Source organism: Stenella coeruleoalba, assembly GCF_951394435.1.
Source record: "Stenella coeruleoalba genome assembly, contig: scaffold_29, whole genome shotgun sequence".
Lineage (NCBI taxonomy): Eukaryota > Metazoa > Chordata > Mammalia > Artiodactyla > Delphinidae > Stenella > Stenella coeruleoalba.
The window spans coordinates 2849791-2871018 of record NW_027645960.1 but is presented as its reverse complement, the minus strand read 5'-3'; the positions used below and the strand labels follow the sequence as shown (position 1 = coordinate 2871018).

At 43.8% G+C, this 21228-nt stretch overlaps 1 long non-coding RNA gene across 16 annotated transcripts in view; it reads left to right on the top strand.

The window, feature by feature from the left end:
* The window catches only part of LOC307181435, a 2786049-nt gene that overhangs the window by 513868 nt on the left and 2250953 nt on the right, over positions 1-21228 (top strand). For 13 of the 16 annotated variants that reach the window (XR_013826763.1, XR_013826764.1, XR_013826765.1 and 10 more), the window contains exon 3: positions 14261-14338. The exons of the other annotated variants lie outside the window; for them this stretch is intronic. This is a non-coding gene — a long non-coding RNA (uncharacterized lncRNA). The remainder of the gene's footprint in view (positions 1-14260; positions 14339-21228) is intronic. 16 annotated transcript variants of the gene reach the window in all.

The following is a 21228-nucleotide window of genomic DNA, read 5'->3' as shown; positions in this document are numbered from 1 at the left end:
CTGATATCTTGTGATGTTTCTTTTTCTGTGTGACTTATTTCAGTTAGAATAATCATACCTGAATCCACTCATTGTGCTGCTAAGGGCCTGATGACACAGATTTCATTGCTGAGTGATATTGCTTGGTAAGTAAATACCACAACTTCTTTATCCATTTTTCACTTTCTGCGATGTTGAACTTGTACTGTAAACGAGGTTCTTGTAAACAGAGCCATTCCAAACTTTGGGGTGGCTGTGTCTTTTTGATTTTAATTTCCCTAAGCTATAGGACCATAAGTGGAAGTGCCCTAGGTTCTGTTGCTTTGTTTTTTAGATGTTTCAGGAAACACCATACACTTCTCCCGAGTGGTTGTTGGCAATTTACATCCCGCCCATCAGCATAACAAGGCTCCCAGTTCTCCATGGCCTGTCCTGCCTTTCTGGATTTTACCCTTTTTTCAGATGGCCCTTTTGACCGGGGGGAAGTGAGACTTCATTGTAGTGCAGATTTCCTTTGCAAGCTTGCTTGGTTGGCCAAAAAGGGTGTATGCGTTTTTTCCTGAATATATTCAGGAAAAAACGCATACGCCCTTTTTGGCCAAGTGCATCATTGTGGACGTTCTGCCTCTTTTCCTATGCTTTCAATGCAATTCCAGTCTACCTCCTGAAATCGGTTTCCTGCAATTCTGCTCCGCTTTCAAGTCCTCTTGGCAGCCTTACTTCAGTATATTTTTGGACGATAGCTGTCATTTATAACTCTGCAGGTTTGTGAATTACAGTGCCCCTGAGCTCCTTTCTTCAACTCGCTTTCTTGTGAGCTGGCCGCAACACCGCAGGATGGCTTCAGGACCTAATCTGGTTCCGGTACGGCACGCTGAGCCTTTGGTTATTTCCTCTTCCTGGTGGGAAATGAGAGTTAAATTTGCCCGTCCAGACACCTCCAGCTAGCCTCTCATTGGTTCTCGCTATTCCTGTTCATCTTCCGCAGAAATTGCAAACTGTGCCAAACAGGAGGTTAAAGGTGCTGACTCTCCAAGTGGGGAGAGTGTTAGTAAAGCGTCTGGAATGTTGCACCCGAGTACCAGGGGAGGAAAACTGAGACATATTTGAACACGTCTCTCAATCACATGGTTGATCATACTCTAGGTTCCACATGCATGTTTTACCTGAAGGAAGAATACCTAAAACCTGGGTAGTTGAAACCCGTGGAATGGGTACCATGCAATATGACTTCAAAGGGTCTTCATTTGCTCACCGAACCTCTCCAATCCTATCACTGCTGCGTTTATGCCCCTGTACACATGCTTGATTCTCTTTCGGAGACATAGCAATCCATAGGTTTTAAGATACTTACTAGTCAGGTACATTCTTAGGCGTTTAATATGGGGTGTTGAGTCCATTTCGTTGAGCAAGGAGTAGCTCTTGTCTATTCCATATTTGGCTTAAGGAACTTTATCTGTGCTCATTTCAATCTCTGGTTTTATGCAGCACCCCAACTCACCTTTACCCTTAAGCAAGCATAAGTTGGTTTTCTAAATTTGAGACCCTGTTCTGGTTTGGAATGCAGTTCCTGTGTAGCCAAGTTTACATTCCGTGTATTACTGATATCTTATGATGTTTCTTTTTCTGTGTGACTTATTTCAGTTAGAATCATCGTACCTGAATCCACTCATTATGCTGCTACGGGCCTGATGACATAGATTTCATTGCTGAGTGATACTGCATTGTACGTAAGTACCACAAGTTCTTTATCCATTTTTCACTTTCTGTGATATTGAACTTGTACTGTAAACGAGGTTCTTGTAAACAGAGCCGTTCCAAACTTTAGGGTGGCTGTGTCTTTTTGATTTTAAATTCCCTAAGCTATAGGACCATAAGTGGAAGTGCCCTATGCTCTGTTGCTTTGTTTTTTAGATGTTTCAGGAAACACCATACACTTCTCCCGAGTGGTTGTTGGCAATTTACATCCCGCCCTTCAGCATAACAAGGCTCCCAGTTCTCCATGGCCTGTCCTGCCTTTCTGGATTTTACACTTTTTTCAGATGGCCCTTTTGACCGGGGGGAAGTGAGACTTCATTGTAGTGCAGATTTCCTTTGCAAGCTTGCTTGGTTGGCCAAAAAGGGCGTATGCGTTTTTTCCTGAATATATTCAGGAAAAAACGCATACGCCCTTTTTGGCCAAGTGCATCATTGTGGACGTTCTGCCTCTTTTCCTATGCTTTCAATGCAATTCCAGTCTACCTCGTGAAATCGGTTTCCTGCAATTCTGCCCCGCTTTCAAGTCCTCTTGGCAGCCTTACTTCAGTCTATTTTTGGACGATAGCTGTCATTTATAACTCTGCAGGTTTGTGAATTACAGTGCCCCTGAGCTCCTTTCTTCAACTCGCTTTCTTTTGAGCTGGCCGCAACACCGCAGGATGGCTTCAGGACCTAATCTGGTTCCGGTACGGCACGCTGAGACTTTGGTTATTTCCTCTTCCTGGTGGGAAATGAGAGTTAAATTTGCCCGTCCAGACACCTCCAGCTAGCCTCTCATTGGTTCTCGCGATTCCTGTTCATCTTCCGCAGAAATTGCAAACTGTGCCAAACAGGAGGTTAAAGGTGCTGACTCTCCAAGTGGGGAGAGTGTTAGTAAAGCGTCTGGAATGTTGCACCCGAGTACCAGGGTACGAAAACTGGGACATATTTGAACACGTCTCCCGATCTCATGGTTGATCATACTCTAGGTTCCACATGCATGTTTTAGCTGAAGGAAGAATACCTAAAACCTGGGTAGTTGAAACCCGTGGAATGGGTACCATGCAATATGACTTCAAAGGGTCTTCATTTGCTCACCGAACCTCTCCAATCCTATCACTGCTGCGTTTATGCCCCTGTACACATGCTTGATTCTCTTTCGGAGACATAGCAATCCATAGGTTTTAAGATACTTACTAGTCAGGTACATTCTTAGGCGTTTAATATGGGGTGTTGAGTCTATTTCGTTGAGCAAGGAGTAGCTCTTGTCTATTCCATATTTGGCTTAAGGAACTTTATCTGTGCTCATTTCAATCTCTGGTTTTATGCAGCACCCCAACTCACCTTTCCCCTTAAGCAAGCATAAGTTAGTTTTCTAAATTTGAGACCCTGTTCTGTTCTGTAATTCAGTTCCTGTGTAGCCAAGTTTCCATTCCGTGTATTACTGATATCTTATGATGTTTCTTTTTCTGTGTGACTTATTTCAGTTAGAATCATCATACCTGAATCCACTCATTGTGCTGCTAAGGGCCTGATGACACAGATTTCATTGCTGAGTGATATTGCTTTGTAAGTAAATACCACAGCTTCTTTATCCATTTTTCACTTTCTGCGATGTTGAACTTGTACTGTAAACGAGGTTCTTGTAAACAGAGCCATTCCAAACTTTGGGGTGGCTGTGTCTTTTTGATTTTAATTTCCCTAAGCTATAGGACCATAAGTGGAAGTGCCCTAGGTTCTGTTGCTTTGTTTTTTAGATGTTTCAGGAAACACCATACAATTCTCCCGAGTGGTTGTTGGCAATTTACATCCCGCCCATCAGCATAACAAGGCTCCCAGTTCTCTTGTCCTGTCCTGCCTTTCTGGATTTTACACTTTTTTCAGATGGCCCTTTTGACCGGGGGGAAGTGAGACTTCATTGTAGTGCAGATTTCCTTTGCAAGCTTGCTTGGTTGGCCAAAAAGGGCGTATGCGTTTTTTCCTGAATATATTCAGGAAAAAACGCATACGCCCTTTTTGGCCAAGTGCATCATTGTGGACGTTCTGCCTCTTTTCCTATGCTTTCAATGCAATTCCAGTCTACCTCGTGAAATCGGTTTCCTGCAATTCTGCCCCGCTTTCAAGTCCTCTTGGCAGCCTTACTTCAGTCTATTTTTGGACGATAGCTGTCATTTATAACTCTGCAGGTTTGTGAATTACAGTGCCCCTGAGCTCCTTTCTTCAACTCGCTTTCTTGTGACCTGGCCGCAACACCGCAGGATGGCTTCAGGCCCTAATCTGGTTCCGGCACGGCACGCTGAGCCTTTGGTTATTTCCTCTTCCTGCTGGGAAATGAGAGTTAAATTTGCCCGTCCAGACACCTCCAGCTAGTCTCTCATTGGTTCTCGCTATTCCTGTTCATCTTCCAAGAGATTGCAAACTGGGCCAAACAGGAGGTTAAAGGCGCTGACTCTCCAAGTGGGGAGAGTGTTAGTAAAGCGTCTGGAATGTTGCACCTGAGTACCAGGGTACGAAAACTGAGACATATTTGAACACGTCTCCCGATCACATGGTTGATCATACTCTAGGTTCCACATGCATGTTTTAGATGAAGGAAGAATACCTTAAACCTGGGTAGTTGAAACCCGTGGAATGGGTACCATGCAATATGACTTCAAAGGGTCTTCATTTGCTCACGAACCTCTCCAATCCTATCACTGCTGCGTTTATGCCCCTGTACACATGCTTGATTCTCTTTCGGAGACATAGCAATCCATAGGTTTTAAGATACTTACTAGTCAGGTACATTCTTAGGCATTTAATATGGGGTGTTGAGTCCATTTCGTTGAGCAAGGAGTAGCTCTTGTCTATTCCATATTTGGCTTAAGGAACTTTATCTGTGCTCATTTCAATCTCTGGTTTTATGCAGCACCCCAACTCACCTTTCCCCTTAAGCAAGCATAAGTTGGTTTTCTAAATTTGAGACCCTGTTCTGTTCTGTAATTCAGTTCCTGTGTAGCCAAGTTTACATTCCATGTATTACTGATATCTTATGATGTTTCTTTTTCTGTGTGACTTATTTCAGTTAGAATCATCATACCTGAATCCACTCATTGTGCTGCTAAGGGCCTGATGACACAGATTTCATTGCTGAGTGATATTGCTTTGTAAGTAAATACCACAACTTCTTTATCCATTTTTCACTTTCTGCGATGTTGAACTTGTACTGTAAACGAGGTTCTTGTAAACAGAGCCATTCCAAACTTTGGGGTGGCTGTGTCTTTTTGATTTTAATTTCCCTAAGCTATAGGACCATAAGTGGAAGTGCCCTAGGCTCTGTTGCTTTGATTTTTAGATGTTTCAGGAAACACCATACACTTCTCCCGAGTGTTTGTTGGCAATTTACATCCCGCCCTTCAGCATAACAAGGCTCCCAGTTCTCCATGGCCTGTCCTGCCTTTCTGGATTTTACACTTTTTTCAGATGGCCCTTTTGACCTGGGGGAAGTGAGACTTCATTGTAGTGCAGATTTCCTTTGCAAGCTTGCTTGGTTGGCCAAAAAGGGCGTATGCGTTTTTTCCTGAATATATTCAGGAAAAAACGCATACGCCCTTTTTGGCCAAGTGCATCATTGTGGACGTTCTGCCTCTTTTCCTATGCTTTCAATGCAATTCCAGTCTACCTCCTGAAATCGGTTTCCTGCAATTCTGCCCCGCTTTCAAGTCCTCTTGGCAGCCTTACTTCAGTCTATTTTTGGACGATAGCTGTCATTTATAACTCTGCAGGTTTGTGAATTACAGTGCCCCTGAGCTCCTTTCTTCAACTCGCTTTCTTTTGAGCTGGTCGCAACACCGCAGGATGGCTTCAGGCCCTAATCTGGTTCCGGCATGGCACGCTGAGCCTTTGGTTAATTCCTCTTCCTGGTGGGAAATGAGAGTTAAATTTGCCCGTCCAGACACCTCCAGCTAGCCTCTCATTGGTTCTCGCTATTCCTGTTCATCTTCCGCAGAAATTGCAAACTGGGCCAAACAGGAGGTTAAAGGGACTGACTCTCCAAGTCGGGAGAGTGTTAGTAAAGCGTCTGGAATGTTGCACCCGAGTACCAGGGTACGAAAACTGGGACATATTTGAACACGTCTCCCGATCTCATGGTTGATCATACTCTAGGTTCCACATGCATGTTTTAGCTGAAGGAAGAATACCTAAAACCTGGGTAGTTGAAACCCGTGGAATGGGTACCATGCAATATGACTTCAAAGGGTCTTCATTTGCTCACCGAACCTCTCCAATCCTATCACTGCTGCGTTTATGCCCCTGTACACATGCTTGATTCTCTTTCGGAGACATAGCAATCCATAGGTTTTAAGATACTTACTAGTCAGGTACATTCTTAGGCGTTTAATATGGGGTGTTGAGTCCATTTCGTTGAGCAAGGAGTAGCTCTTGTCTATTCCATATTTGGCTTAAGGAACTTTATCTGTGCTCATTTCAATCTCTGGTTTTATGCAGCACCCCAACTCACCTTTCCCCTTAAGCAAGCATAAGTTAGTTTTCTAAATTTGAGACCCTGTTCTGTTCTGTAATTCAGTTCCTGTGTAGCCAAGTTTCCATTCCGTGTATTACTGATATCTTATGATGTTTCTTTTTCTGTGTGACTTATTTCAGTTAGAATCATCATACCTGAATCCACTCATTGTGCTGCTAAGGGCCTGATGACACAGATTTCATTGCTGAGTGATATTGCTTTGTAAGTAAATACCACAACTTCTTTATCCATTTTTCACTTTCTGCGATGTTGAACTTGTACTGTAAACGAGGTTCTTGTAAACAGAGCCGTTCCAAACTTTGGGGTGGCTGTGTCTTTTTGATTTTAATTTCCCTAAGCTATAGGACCATAAGTGGAAGTGCCCTAGGTTCTGTTGCTTTGTTTTTTAGATGTTTCAGGAAACACCATACAATTCTCCCGAGTGTTTGTTGGCAATTTACATCCCGCCCATCAGCATAACAAGGCTCCCAGTTCTCCATGGCCTGTCCTGCCTTTCTGGATTTTACACTTTTTACAGATGGCCCTTTTGACCGGGGGGAAGTGAGACTTCATTGTAGTGCAGATTTCCTTTGCAAGCTTGCTTGGTTGGCCAAAAAGTGCGTATGCGTTTTTTCCTGAATATATTCAGGAAAAAACGCATACACCCTTTTTGGCCAAGTGCATCATTGTGGACGTTCTGCCTCTTTTCCTATGCTTTCAATGCAATTCCAGTCTACCTCCTGAAATCGGTTTCCTGCAATTCTGCCCCGCTTTCAAGTCCTCTTGGCAGCCTTACTTCAGTCTATTTTTGGACGATAGCTGTCATTTATAACTCTGCAGGTTTGTGAATTACAGTGCCCCTGAGCTCCTTTCTTCAACTCGCTTTCTTTTGAGCTGGCCGCAACACCGCAGGATGGCTTCAGGCCCTAATCTGGTTCCGGCACGGCACGCTGAGCCTTTGGTTAATTCCTCTTCCTGGTGGGAAATGAGAGTTAAATTTGCCCGTCCAGACACCTCCAGCTAGCCTCTCATTGGTTCTCGCTATTCCTGTTCATCTTCCGCAGAAATTGCAAACTGGGCCAAACAGGAGGTTAAAGGGACTGACTCTCCAAGTCGGGAGAGTGTTAGTAAAGCGTCTAGAATGTTGCACCCGAGTACCAGGGTACGAAAACTGGGACATATTTGAACACGTCTCCCGATCTCATGGTTGATCATACTCTAGGTTCCACATGCATGTTTTAGCTGAAGGAAGAATACCTAAAACCTGGGTAGTTGAAACCCGTGGAATGGGTACCATGCAATATGAATTCAAAGGGTCTTCATTTGCTCACCGAACCTCTCCAATCCTATCACTGCTGCGTTTATGCCCCTGTACACATGCTTGATTCTCTTTCGGAGACATAGCAATCCATAGGTTTTAAGATACTTACTAGTCAGGTACATTCTTAGGCGTTTAATATGGGGTGTTGAGTCTATTTCGTTGAGCAAGGAGTAGCTCTTGTCTATTCCATATTTGGCTTAAGGAACTTTATCTGTGCTCATTTCAATCTCTGGTTTTATGCAGCACCCCAACTCACCTTTCCCCTTAAGCAAGCATAAGTTAGTTTTCTAAATTTGAGACCCTGTTCTGTTCTGTAATTCAGTTCCTGTGTAGCCAAGTTTCCATTCCGTGTATTACTGATATCTTATGATGTTTCTTTTTCTGTGTGACTTATTTCAGTTAGAATCATCATACCTGAATCCACTCATTGTGCTGCTAAGGGCCTGATGACACAGATTTCATTGCTGAGTGATATTGCTTTGTAAGTAAATACCACAACTTCTTTATCCATTTTTCACTTTCTGCGATGTTGAACTTGTACTGTAAACGAGGTTCTTGTAAACAGAGCCGTTCCAAACTTTGGGGTGGCTGTGTCTTTTTGATTTTAATTTCCCTAAGCTATAGGACCATAAGTGGAAGTGCTCTAGGTTCTGTTGCTTTGTTTTTTAGATGTTTCAGGAAACACCATACAATTCTCCCGAGTGGTTGTTGGCAATTTACATCCCGCCCATCAGCATAACAAGGCTCCCAGTTCTCCATGGCCTGTCCTGCCTTTCTGGATTTTACACTTTTTTCAGATGGCCCTTTTGACCGGGGGGAAGTGAGACTTCATTGTAGTGCAGATTTCCTTTGCAAGCTTGCTTGGTTGGCCAAAAAGGGCGTATGCGTTTTTTCCTGAATATATTCAGGAAAAAACGCATACACCCTTTTTGGCCAAGTGCATCATTGTGGACGTTCTGCCTCTTTTCCTATGCTTTCAATGCAATTCCAGTCTACCTCCTGAAATCGGTTTCCTGCAATTCTGCCCCGCTTTCAAGTCCTCTTGGCAGCCTTACTTCAGTCTATTTTTGGACGATAGCTGTCATTTATAACTCTGCAGGTTTGTGAATTACAGTGCCCCTGAGCTCCTTTCTTCAACTCGCTTTCTTTTGAGCTGGCCGCAACACTGCAGGATGGCTTCAGGCCCTAATCTGGTTCCGGCACTGCACGCTGAGCCTTTGGTTAATTCCTCTTCCTGGTGGGAAATGAGAGTTAAATTTGCCCGTCCAGACACCTCCAGCTAGCCTCTCATTGGTTCTCGCTATTCCTGTTCATCTTCCGCAGAAATTGCAAACTGGGCCAAACAGGAGGTTAAAGGGACTGACTCTCCAAGTCGGGAGAGTGTTAGTAAAGCGTCTGGAATGTTGCACCCGAGTACCAGGGTACGAAAACTGGGACATATTTGAACACGTCTCCCGATCTCATGGTTGATCATACTCTAGGTTCCACATGCATGTTTTAGCTGAAGGAAGAATACCTAAAACCTGGGTAGTTGAAACCCGTGGAATGGGTACCATGCAATATGACTTCAAAGGGTCTTCATTTGCTCACCGAACCTCTCCAATCCTATCACTGCTGCGTTTATGCCCCTGTACACATGCTTGATTCTCTTTCGGAGACATAGCAATCCATAGGTTTTAAGATACTTACTAGTCAGGTACATTCTTAGGCGTTTAATATGGGGTGTTGAGTCTATTTCGTTGAGCAAGGAGTAGCTCTTGTCTATTCCATATTTGGCTTAAGGAACTTTATCTGTGCTCATTTCAATCTCTGGTTTTATGCAGCACCCCAACTCACCTTTCCCCTTAAGCAAGCATAAGTTAGTTTTCTAAATTTGAGACCCTGTTCTGTTCTGTAATTCAGTTCCTGTGTAGCCAAGTTTCCATTCCGTGTATTACTGATATCTTATGATGTTTCTTTTTCTGTGTGACTTATTTCAGTTAGAATCATCATACCTGAATCCACTCATTGTGCTGCTAAGGGCCTGATGACACAGATTTCATTGCTGAGTGATATTGCTTTGTAAGTAAATACCACAACTTCTTTATCCATTTTTCACTTTCTGCGATGTTGAACTTGTACTGTAAACGAGGTTCTTGTAAACAGAGCCGTTCCAAACTTTGGGGTGGCTGTGTCTTTTTGATTTTAATTTCCCTAAGCTATAGGACCATAAGTGGAAGTGCCCTAGGTTCTGTTGCTTTGTTTTTTAGATGTTTCAGGAAACACCATACAATTCTCCCGAGTGGTTGTTGGCAATTTACATCCCGCCCATCAGCATAACAAGGCTCCCAGTTCTCCATGGCCTGTCCTGCCTTTCTGGATTTTACACTTTTTTCAGATGGCCCTTTTGACCGGGGGGAAGTGAGACTTCATTGTAGTGCAGATTTCCTTTGCAAGCTTGCTTGGTTGGCCAAAAAGGGCGTATGCGTTTTTTCCTGAATATATTCAGGAAAAAACGCATACGCCCTTTTTGGCCAAGTGCATCATTGTGGACGTTCTGCCTCTTTTCCTATGCTTTCAATGCAATTCCAGTCTACCTCCTGAAATCGGTTTCCTGCAATTCTGCCCCGCTTTCAAGTCCTCTTGGCAGCCTTACTTCAGTCTATTTTTGGACGATAGCTGTCATTTATAACTCTGCAGGTTTGTGAATTACAGTGCCCCTGAGCTCCTTTCTTCAACTCGCTTTCTTGTGACCTGGCCGCAACACCGCAGGATGGCTTCAGGCCCTAATCTGGTTCCGGCACGGCACGCTGAGCCTTTGGTTATTTCCTCTTCCTGGTGGGAAATGAGAGTTAAATTTGCCCGTCCAGACACCTCCAGCTAGTCTCTCATTGGTTCTCGCTATTCCTGTTCATCTTCCAAGAGATTGCAAACTGGGCCAAACAGGAGGTTAAAGGCGCTGACTCTCCAAGTGGGGAGAGTGTTAGTAAAGCGTCTGGAATGTTGCACCTGAGTACCAGGGTACGAAAACTGAGACATATTTGAACACGTCTCCCGATCACATGGTTGATCATACTCTAGGTTCCACATGCATGTTTTAGATGAAGGAAGAATACCTTAAACCTGGGTAGTTGAAACCCGTGGAATGGGTACCATGCAATATGACTTCAAAGGGTCTTCATTTGCTCACGAACCTCTCCAATCCTATCACTGCTGCGTTTATGCCCCTGTACACATGCTTGATTCTCTTTCGGAGACATAGCAATCCATAGGTTTTAAGATACTTACTAGTCAGGTACATTCTTAGGCATTTAATATGGGGTGTTGAGTCCATTTCGTTGAGCAAGGAGTAGCTCTTGTCTATTCCATATTTGGCTTAAGGAACTTTATCTGTGCTCATTTCAATCTCTGGTTTTATGCAGCACCCCAACTCACCTTTCCCCTTAAGCAAGCATAAGTTGGTTTTCTAAATTTGAGACCCTGTTCTGTTCTGTAATTCAGTTCCTGTGTAGCCAAGTTTACATTCCATGTATTACTGATATCTTATGATGTTTCTTTTTCTGTGTGACTTATTTCAGTTAGAATCATCATACCTGAATCCACTCATTGTGCTGCTAAGGGCCTGATGACACAGATTTCATTGCTGAGTGATATTGCTTTGTAAGTAAATACCACAACTTCTTTATCCATTTTTCACTTTCTGCGATGTTGAACTTGTACTGTAAACGAGGTTCTTGTAAACAGAGCCGTTCCAAACTTTGGGGTGGCTGTGTCTTTTTGATTTTAATTTCCCTAAGCTATAGGACCATAAGTGGAAGTGCCCTAGGCTCTGTTGCTTTGTTTTTTAGATGTTTCAGGAAACACCATACACTTCTCCCGAGTGTTTGTTGGCAATTTACATCCCGCCCTTCAGCATAACAAGGCTCCCAGTTCTCCATGGCCTGTCCTGCCTTTCTGGATTTTACACTTTTTTCAGATGGCCCTTTTGACCTGGGGGAAGTGAGACTTCATTGTAGTGCAGATTTCCTTTGCAAGCTTGCTTGGTTGGCCAAAAAGGGCGTATGCGTTTTTTCCTGAATATATTCAGGAAAAAACGCATACGCCCTTTTTGGCCAAGTGCATCATTGTGGACGTTCTGCCTCTTTTCCTATGCTTTCAATGCAATTCCTGTCTACCTCCTGAAATCGGTTTCCTGCAATTCTGCCCCGCTTTCAAGTCCTCTTGGCAGCTTTACTTCAGTCTATTTTTGGACGATAGCTGTCATTTATAACTCTGCAGGTTTGTGAATTACAGTGCCCCTGAGCTCCTTTCTTCAACTCGCTTTCTTTTGAGCTGGCCGCAACACCGCAGGATGGCTTCAGGCCCTAATCTGGTTCCGGCACGGCACGCTGAGCCTTTGGTTAATTCCTCTTCCTGGTGGGAAATGAGAGTTAAATTTGCCCGTCCAGACACCTCCAGCTAGCCTCTCATTGGTTCTCGCTATTCCTGTTCATCTTCCGCAGAAATTGCAAACTGGGCCAAACAGGAGGTTAAAGGGACTGACTCTCCAAGTGGGGAGAGTGTTAGTAAAGCGTCTGGAATGTTGCACCCGAGTACCAGGGTACGAAAACTGGGACATATTTGAACACGTCTCCCAATCTCATGGTTGATCATACTCTAGGTTCCACATGCATGTTTTAGCTGAAGGAAGAATACCTAAAACCTGGGTAGTTGAAACCCGTGGAATGGGTACCATGCAATATGACTTCAAAGGGTCTTCATTTGCTCACCGAACCTCTCCAATCCTATCACTGCTGCGTTTATGCCCCTGTACACATGCTTGATTCTCTTTCGGAGACATAGCAATCCATAGGTTTTAAGATACTTACTAGTCAGGTACATTCTTAGGCGTTTAATATGGGGTGTTGAGTCCATTTCGTTGAGCAAGGAGTAGCTCTTGTCTATTCCATATTTGGCTTAAGGAACTTTATCTGTGCTCATTTCAATCTCTGGTTTTATGCAGCACCCCAACTCACCTTTCCCCTTAAGCAAGCATAAGTTAGTTTTCTAAATTTGAGACCCTGTTCTGTTCTGTAATTCAGTTCCTGTGTAGCCAAGTTTCCATTCCGTGTATTACTGATATCTTATGATGTTTCTTTTTCTGTGTGACTTATTTCAGTTAGAATCATCATACCTGAATCCACTCATTGTGCTGCTAAGGGCCTGATGACACAGATTTCATTGCTGAGTGATATTGCTTTGTAAGTAAATACCACAACTTCTTTATCCATTTTTCACTTTCTGCGATGTTGAACTTGTACTGTAAACGAGGTTCTTGTAAACAGAGCCGTTCCAAACTTTGGGGTGGCTGTGTCTTTTTGATTTTAATTTCCCTAAGCTATAGGACCATAAGTGGAAGTGCCCTAGGTTCTGTTGCTTTGTTTTTTAGATGTTTCAGGAAACACCATACAATTCTCCCGAGTGGTTGTTGGGAATTTACATCCCGCCCATCAGCATAACAAGGCTCCCAGTTCTCCATGGCCTGTCCTGCCTTTCTGGATTTTACACTTTTTACAGATGGCCCTTTTGACCGGGGGGAAGTGAGACTTCATTGTAGTGCAGATTTCCTTTGCAAGCTTGCTTGGTTGGCCAAAAAGGGCGTATGCGTTTTTTCCTGAATATATTCAGGAAAAAACGCATACGCCCTTTTTGGCCAAGTGCATCATTGTGGACGTTCTGCCTCTTTTCCTATGCTTTCAATGCAATTCCAGTCTACCTCCTGAAATCGGTTTCCTGCAATTCTGCCCCGCTTTCAAGTCCTCTTGGCAGCCTTACTTCAGTCTATTTTTGGACGATAGCTGTCATTTATAACTCTGCAGGTTTGTGAATTACAGTGCCCCTGAGCTCCTTTCTTCAACTCGCTTTCTTGTGACCTGGCCGCAACACCACAGGATGGCTTCAGGCCCTAATCTGGTTCCGGCACGGCACGCTGAGCCTTTGGTTATTTCCTCTTCCTGGTGGGAAATGAGAGTTAAATTTGCCCGTCCAGACACCTCCAGCTAGTCTCTCATTGGTTCTCGCTATTCCTGTTCATCTTCCAAGAGATTGCAAACTGGGCCAAACAGGAGGTTAAAGGCGCTGACTCTCCAAGTGGGGAGAGTGTTAGTAAAGCGTCTGGAATGTTGCACCTGAGTACCAGGGGAGGAAAACTGAGAAATATTTGAACACGTCTCCCGTTCACATGGTTGATCATACTTGGTTTCCACATGCATCTTTTAGCTGAAGGAAGAATACCTTAAACCTGGGTATTTGAAACCCGTGGAATGGGTACCATGCAATATGACTTCAAAGGGTCTTCATTTGCTCACCGAACCTCTCCAATCCTATCACTGCTGCGTTTATGCCCCTGTACACATGCTTGATTCTCTTTCGGAGACATAGCAATCCATAGGTTTTAAGATACTTACTAGTCAGGTACATTCTTAGGCGTTTAATATGCGGTGTTGAGTCCATTTCGTTGAGCAAGGAGTAGCTCTTGTCTATACCATATTTGGCTTAAGGAACTTTATCTGTGCTCATTTCAATCTCTGGTTTTATGCAGCACCCCAACTCACCTTTCCCCTTAAGCAAGCATAAGTTGGTTTTCTAAATTTGAGACCCTGTTCTGTTCTGTAATTCAGTTCCTGTGTAGCCAAGTTTACATTCCGTGTATTACTGATATCTTATGATGTTTCTTTTTCTGTGTGACTTATTTCAGTTAGAATCATCATACCTGAATCCACTCATTGTGCTGCTAAGGGCCTGATGACACAGAGATCATTGCTGAGTGATATTGCTTTGTAAGTAAATACCACAACTTTTTTATCCATTTTTCACTTTCTGCGATGTTGAACTTGTACTGTAAACGAGGTTCTTGTAAACAGAGCCGTTCCAAACTTTGGGGTGGCTGTGTCTTTTTGATTTTAAATTCCCTAAGCTATAGGACCATAAGTGGAAGTGCCCTAGGCTCTGTTGCTTTGTTTTTTAGATGTTTCAGGAAACACCATACACTTCTCCCGAGTGTTTGTTGGCAATTTACATCCTGCCCTTCAGCATAACAAGGCTCCCAGTTCTCCATGGCCTGTCCTGCCTTTCTGCATTTTACACTTTTTTCAGATGGCCCTTTTGACCGGGGGAAGTGAGACTTCATTGTAGTGCAGATTTCGTTTGCAAGCTTGCTTGGTTGGCCAAAAAGGGCGTATGCGTTTTTTCCTGAATATATTCAGGAAAAAACGCATACGCCCTTTTTGGCCAAGTGCATCATTGTGGACGTTCTGCCTCTTTTCCTATGCTTTCAATGCAATTCCAGTCTACCTCCTGAAATCGGTTTCCTGCAATTCTGCCCCGCTTTCAAGTCCTCTTGGCAGCCTTACTTCAGTATATTTTTGGACGATAGCTGTCATTTATAATTCTGCAGGTTTGTGAATTACAGTGCCCCTGAGCTCCTTTCTTCAACTCGCTTTCTTTTGAGCTGGCCGCAACACCGCAGGATGGCTTCAGGCCCTAATCTGGTTCCGGTACGGCACGCTGAGCCTTTGGTTATTTCCTCTTCCTGGTGGGAAATGAGAGTTAAATTTGCCCGTCCAGACACCTCCAGCTAGCCTCTCATTGGTTCTCGCTATTCCTGTTCATCTTCCGCAGAAATTGCAAACTGGGCCAAACAGGAGGTTAAAGGCGCTGACTTTCCAAGTGGGGAGAGTGTTAGTAAAGCGTCTGGAATGTTGCACCCGAGTACCAGGGGAGGAAAACTGAGACATATTTGAACACGTCTACCATTCACATGGTTGATCATACTTGGGTTCCACATGCATGTTTTAGCTGAAGGAAGAATACCTAAAACCTGGGTAGTTGAAACCCGTGGAATGGGTACCATGCAATATGACTTCAAAGGGTCTTCATTTGCTCACTGAACCTCTCCAATCCTATCACTGCTGCGTTTATGCCCCTGTACACATGCTTGATTCTCTTTCGGAGACATAGCAATCCATAGGTTTTAAGATACTTACTAGTCAGGTACATTCTTAGGCGTTTAATATGGGGTGTTGAGTCCATTTCGTTGAGCAAGGAGTAGCTCTTGTCTATTCCATATTTGGCTTAAGGAACTTTATCTGTGCTCATTTCAATCTCTGGTTTTATGCAGCACCCCATCTCACCTTTACCCTTAAGCAAGCATAAGTTGGTTTTCTAAATTTGAGACCCTGTTCTGTTCTGTAATTCAGTTCCTGTGTAGCCAAGTTTACATTCCGTGTATTACTGATATCTTATGATGTTTCTTTTTCTGTGTGACTTATTTCAGTTAGAATCATCATACCTGAATCCACTCATTGTGCTGCTAAGGGCCTGATGACACAGATTTCATTGCTGAGTGTTATTGCTTTGTAAGTAAATACCACAGCTTCTTTATCCATTTTTCAATTTCTGCGATGTTGAACTTGTACTGTAAACGAGGTTCTTGTAAACAGAGGCGTCCCAAACTTTGGGGTGGCTGTGTCTTTTTGATTTTAATTTCCCTAAGCTATAGGACCATAAGTGGCAGTGCCCTAGGCTCTCTTGCTTTGTTTTTTAGATGTTTCAGGAAACACCATACACTTCTCCCGAGTGGTTGTTGGCAATTTACATCCCGCCCATCAGCATAACAAGGCTCCCAGTTCTCCATGGCCTGTCCTGCCTTTCTGGATTTTACACTTTTTTCAGATGGCCCTTTTGACTGGTGGGAAGTGAGACTTCATTGTAGTGCAGATTTCCTTTGCAAGCTTGCTTGGTTGGCCAAAAAGGGCGTATGCGTTTTTTCCTGAATATATTCAGGAAAAAACGCATACGCCCTTTTTGGCCAAGTGCATCATTGTGGACGTTCTGCCTCTTTTCCTATGCTTTCAATGCAATTCCAGTCTACCTCCTGAAATCGGTTTCCTGCAATTCTGCCCCGCTTTCAAGTCCTCTTGGCAGCCTTACTTCAGTCTATTTTTGGACGATAGCTGTCATTTATAACTCTGCAGGTTTGTGAATTACAGTGCCCCTGAGCTCCTTTCTTCAACTCGCTTTCTTTTGAGCTGGCCGCAACACCGCAGGATGTCTTCAGGCCCTAATCTGGTTCTGGCACGGCACGCTGAGCCTTTGGTTAATTCCTCTTCCTGGTGGGAAATGAGAGTTAAATTTGCCGATCCAGACACCTCCAGCTAGTCTCTCATTGGTTCTCGCTATTCCTGTTCATCTTCCGCAGAAATTGCAAACTGGGCCAAACAGGAGATTAAAGGGACTGACTCTCCAAGTCGGGAGAGTGTTAGTAAAGCGTCTGGAATGTTGCACCCGAGTACCAGGGTACGAAAACTGAGACATATTTGAACACGTCTCCCGTTCACATGGTTGATCATACTCTGGGTTTCACATGCATGTTTTAGCTGAAGGAAGAATACCTTAAACCTGGAGAGCTGAGGCCCGTGTAATGGGTACCATGCAATATGACTTCAAAGGGTCTTCATTTGCTCACCGAACCTCTCCAATCCTATCACTGCTGCATTTATGCCCCTGTACACACGCTTGATTCTCTTTTGGAGACATAGCAATCCATAGGTTTTAAGATACTTACTAGTCAGGTACATTCTTAGGCGTTTAATATGGGGTTTTGAGTCCATTTCGTTGAGCAAGGAGTAGCTCTTGTCTATTCCATATTTGGCTTAAGGAACCTTATGTGTGCTCATTTCAATCTCTGGTTTTATGCAGCACCCCAACTCACCTTTCCCCTTAAGCAAGCATAAGTTGGTTTTCTAAATTTGAGACCCTGTTCTGTTTTGGAATGCAGTTCCTGTGTAGCCAAGTTTACATTCCGTGTATTAGTGATATCTTATGATGTTTCTTTTTCTGTGTGACTTATTTCAGTTAGAATCATCGTACCTGAATCCACTCCTTATGCTGCTACGGGCCTGATGACATAGATTTCATTGCTGAGTGATACTGCATTGTACGTAAGTACCACAAGTTCTTTATCCATTTTTCACTTTCTGTGATATTGAACTTGTACGGTAAACGAGGTTCTTGTAAACGGAGGCGTCCCAAACTTTGGGGTGGCTGTGTCTTTTTGATTTTAATTTCGCGAAGCTATAAGACCATAAGTGGAAGTGCCCTAGGCTCTGTTGCTTTGTTTTTTAGATGTTTCAGGAAACACCATACACTTCTCCTGAGTGTCTGTTGGCAATTTACATCCCGCCCATCAGCATAACAAGGCTCCCAGTTCTCCATGGCCTGTCCTGCCTTTCTGGATTTTACACTTTTTTCAGATGGCCCTTTTGACTGGGGGGAAGTGAGACTTCATTGTAGTGCAGATTTCCTTTGCAAGTTTGCTTGGTTGGCCAAAAAGGGCGTATGCGTTTTTTCCTGAATATATTCAGGAAAAAACACATACGCCCTTTTTGGCCAAGTGCATCATTGTGGACGTTCTGCCTCTTTTCCTATGCTTTCAATGCAATTCCAGTCTACCTCCTGAAATCGGTTTCCTGCAATTCTGCCCCGCTTTCAAGTCCTCTTGGCAGCCTTACTTCAGTCTATTTTTGGACGATAGCTGTCATTTATAACTCTGCAGGTTTGTGAATTACAGTGTCCCTGAGCTCCTTTCTTCAACTCGCTTTCTTGTGACCTGGCCGCAACACCGCAGGATGGCTTCAGGCCCTAATCTGGTTCTGGCACGGCACGCTGAACCTTTGGTTAATTCCTCTTCCTGGTGGGAAATGAGAGTTAAATTTGCCCATCCAGACACCTCCAGCTAGTCTCTCATTGGTTCTCGCTATTCCTGTTCATCTTCCACAGAAATTGCAAACTGGGCCAAACAGGAGGTTAAAGGGACTGGCTCTCCAAGTCGGGAGAGTGTTAGTAAAGAGTCTGGAATGTTGCACCCGAGTACCAGGGGAGGAAAACTGAGACATATTTGAACACGTCTCCCGTTCACATGGTTGATCATACTTGGGTTCCACATGCATGTTTTAGCTGAAGGAAGAATACCTTAAACCTGGAGAGATAAGACCCGTGTAATGGGTACCATGCAATATGACTTCAAAGGGTCTTCATTTGCTCACCGAACCTCTCCAATCCTATCCCTGCTGCGTTTATGCCCCTGTACACATGCTTGATTCTCTTTCGGAGACATAGCAATCCATAGGTTGTAAGATACTTACTAGTCAGGTACATTCTTAGGCGTTTAATATGCGGTGTTGAGTCCATTTCGTTGAGCAAGGAGTAGCTCTTGTCTATTCCATATTTGGCTTAAGGAACTTTATCTGTGCTCATTTCAATCTCTGGTTTTATGCAGCACCCCAACTCACCTTTCCCCTTAAGCAAGCATAAGTTGGTTTTCTAAATTTGAGACCCTGTTCTGTTTTGGAATGCAGTTCCTGTGTAGCCAAGTTTACATTCCGTGTATTAGTGATATCTTATGATGTTTCTTTTTCTGTGTGACTTATTTCAGTTAGAATCATCGTACCTTAATCCACTCATTATGCTGCTACGGGCCTGATGACATAGATTTCATTGCTGAGTGATACTGCATTGTACGTAAGTACCACAAGTTCTTTATCCATTTTTCACTTTCTGCGATGTTGAACTTGTACTGTAAACGAGGTTCTTGTAAACGGAGGCGTCCCAAACTTTGGGGTGGATGTGTCTTTTTGATTTTAATTTCCCTAAGCTATAGGACCATAAGTGGCAGTGCCCTAGGCTCTGTTGCTTTGTTTTTTAGATGTTTCAGGAAACACCATACACTTCTCCCGGGTGGTTGTTGGCAATTTCCATCCCGCCCATCAGCATAACAAGGCTCCCAGTTCTCCATGGCCTGTCCTGCCTTTCTGGATTTTACACTTTTTTCAGATGGTGCTTTTGACCGGGGGGAAGTGAGACTTCATTGTAGTGCAGATTTCCTTTGCAAGCTTGCTTGGTTGGCCAAAAAGGGCGTATGCGTTTTTTCCTGAATATATTCAGGAAAAAACGCATACGCCCTTTTTGGCCAAGTGCATCATTGTGGACGTTCTGCCTCTTTTCCTATGCTTTCAATGCAATTCCAGTCTACCTCCTGAAATCGGTTTCCTGCAATTCTGCCCCGCTTTCAAGTCCTCTTGGCAGCCTTACTTCAGTGTATTTTTGGACGATAGCTGTCATTTATAACTCTGCTGGTTTGTCAATTGCAGTGCCCCTGAGCTCCTTTCTTCAACTCGCTTTCTTGTGACCTGGCCGCAACACCGCAGGATGGCTTCAGGCCCTAATCTGGTTCCGGCCCGGCATGCTGAGCCTTTGGTTAATTCCTCTTCCTGGTGGGAAATGAGAGTTAAATTTGCCCGTCCAGACACCTCCAGCTAGCCTCTCATTGGTTCTCGCTATTCCTGTTCATCTTCCACAGAATTTGCAAACTGGGCCAAACAGGAGGTTAAAGGGACTGACTCTCCAAGTCGGGAGAGTGTTAGTAAAGCGTCTGGAATGTTGCACCCGAGTACCAGGGGAGGAAAACTGAGACATATTTGAACACGTCTCCCGTTCACATGGTTGATCATACTCTTGGTTCCCCATGCATGTTTTAGCTGAAGGAAGAATACCTTAAACCTGGAGAGTTGAGACCCGTGGAATGGGTACCATGCAATATGACTTCAAAGGGTCTTCATTTGCTCACCGAACCTCTCCAATCCTATCACTGCTGCGTTTATGCCCCTGTACAAACGCTTGATTCTCTTTTGGAGACATAGCAATCCATAGTGTTAAGATACTTACTAGTCAGGTACATTCTTAGGCGTTTAATATGGGGTTTTGAGTCCATTTCGTTGAGCAAGGAGTAGCTCTTGTCTATTCCATATTTGGCTTAAGGAACTTTATCTGTGCTCATTTCAATCTCTGGTTTATGCAGCACGCCAACTCACCTTTCCCCTTAAGCAAGCATAAGTTGGTTTTCTAAATTTGAGACCCTGTTCTGTTTTGGAATGCAGTTCCTGTGTAGCCAAGTTTACATTCCGTGTATTAGTGATATCTTATGATGTTTCTTTTTCTGTGTGACTTATTTCAGTTAGAATCATCGTACCTTAATCCACTCATTATGCTGCTACGGGCCTGATGACATAGATTTCATTGCTGAGTGATACTGCATTGTACGTAAGTACCACAAGTTCTTTATCCATTTTTCACTTTCTGCGATGTTGAACGTGTACTGTAAACGAGGTTCTTGTAAACAGAGCCGTTCCAAACTTTGGGGTGGCTGTGTCTTTTTGATTTTAATTTCCCTAAGCTATAGGACCATAAGTGGCAGTGCCCTAGGCTCTGTTGCTTTGTTTTTTAGATGTTTCAGGAAACACCATACACTTCTCCCGAGTGGTTGTTGGCAATTTACATCCCGCCCATCAGCATAACAAGGCTCCCAGTTCTCCATGGCCTGTCCTGCCTTTCTGGATTTTACACTTTTTTCAGATGGCCCTTTTGACCGGGGGGAAGTGAGACTTCATTGTAGTGCAGATTTCCTTTGCAAGCTTGCTTGGTTGGCCAAAAAGGGCGTATGCGTTTATTCCTGAATATATTCAGGAAAAAACGCATACGCCCTTTTTGGCCAAGTGCATCATTGTGGACGTTCTGCCTCTTTTCCTATGCTTTCAATGCAATTCCAGTCTACCTCCTGAAATCGGTTTCCTGCAATTCTGCCCCGCTTTCAAGTCCTCTTGGCAGCCTTACT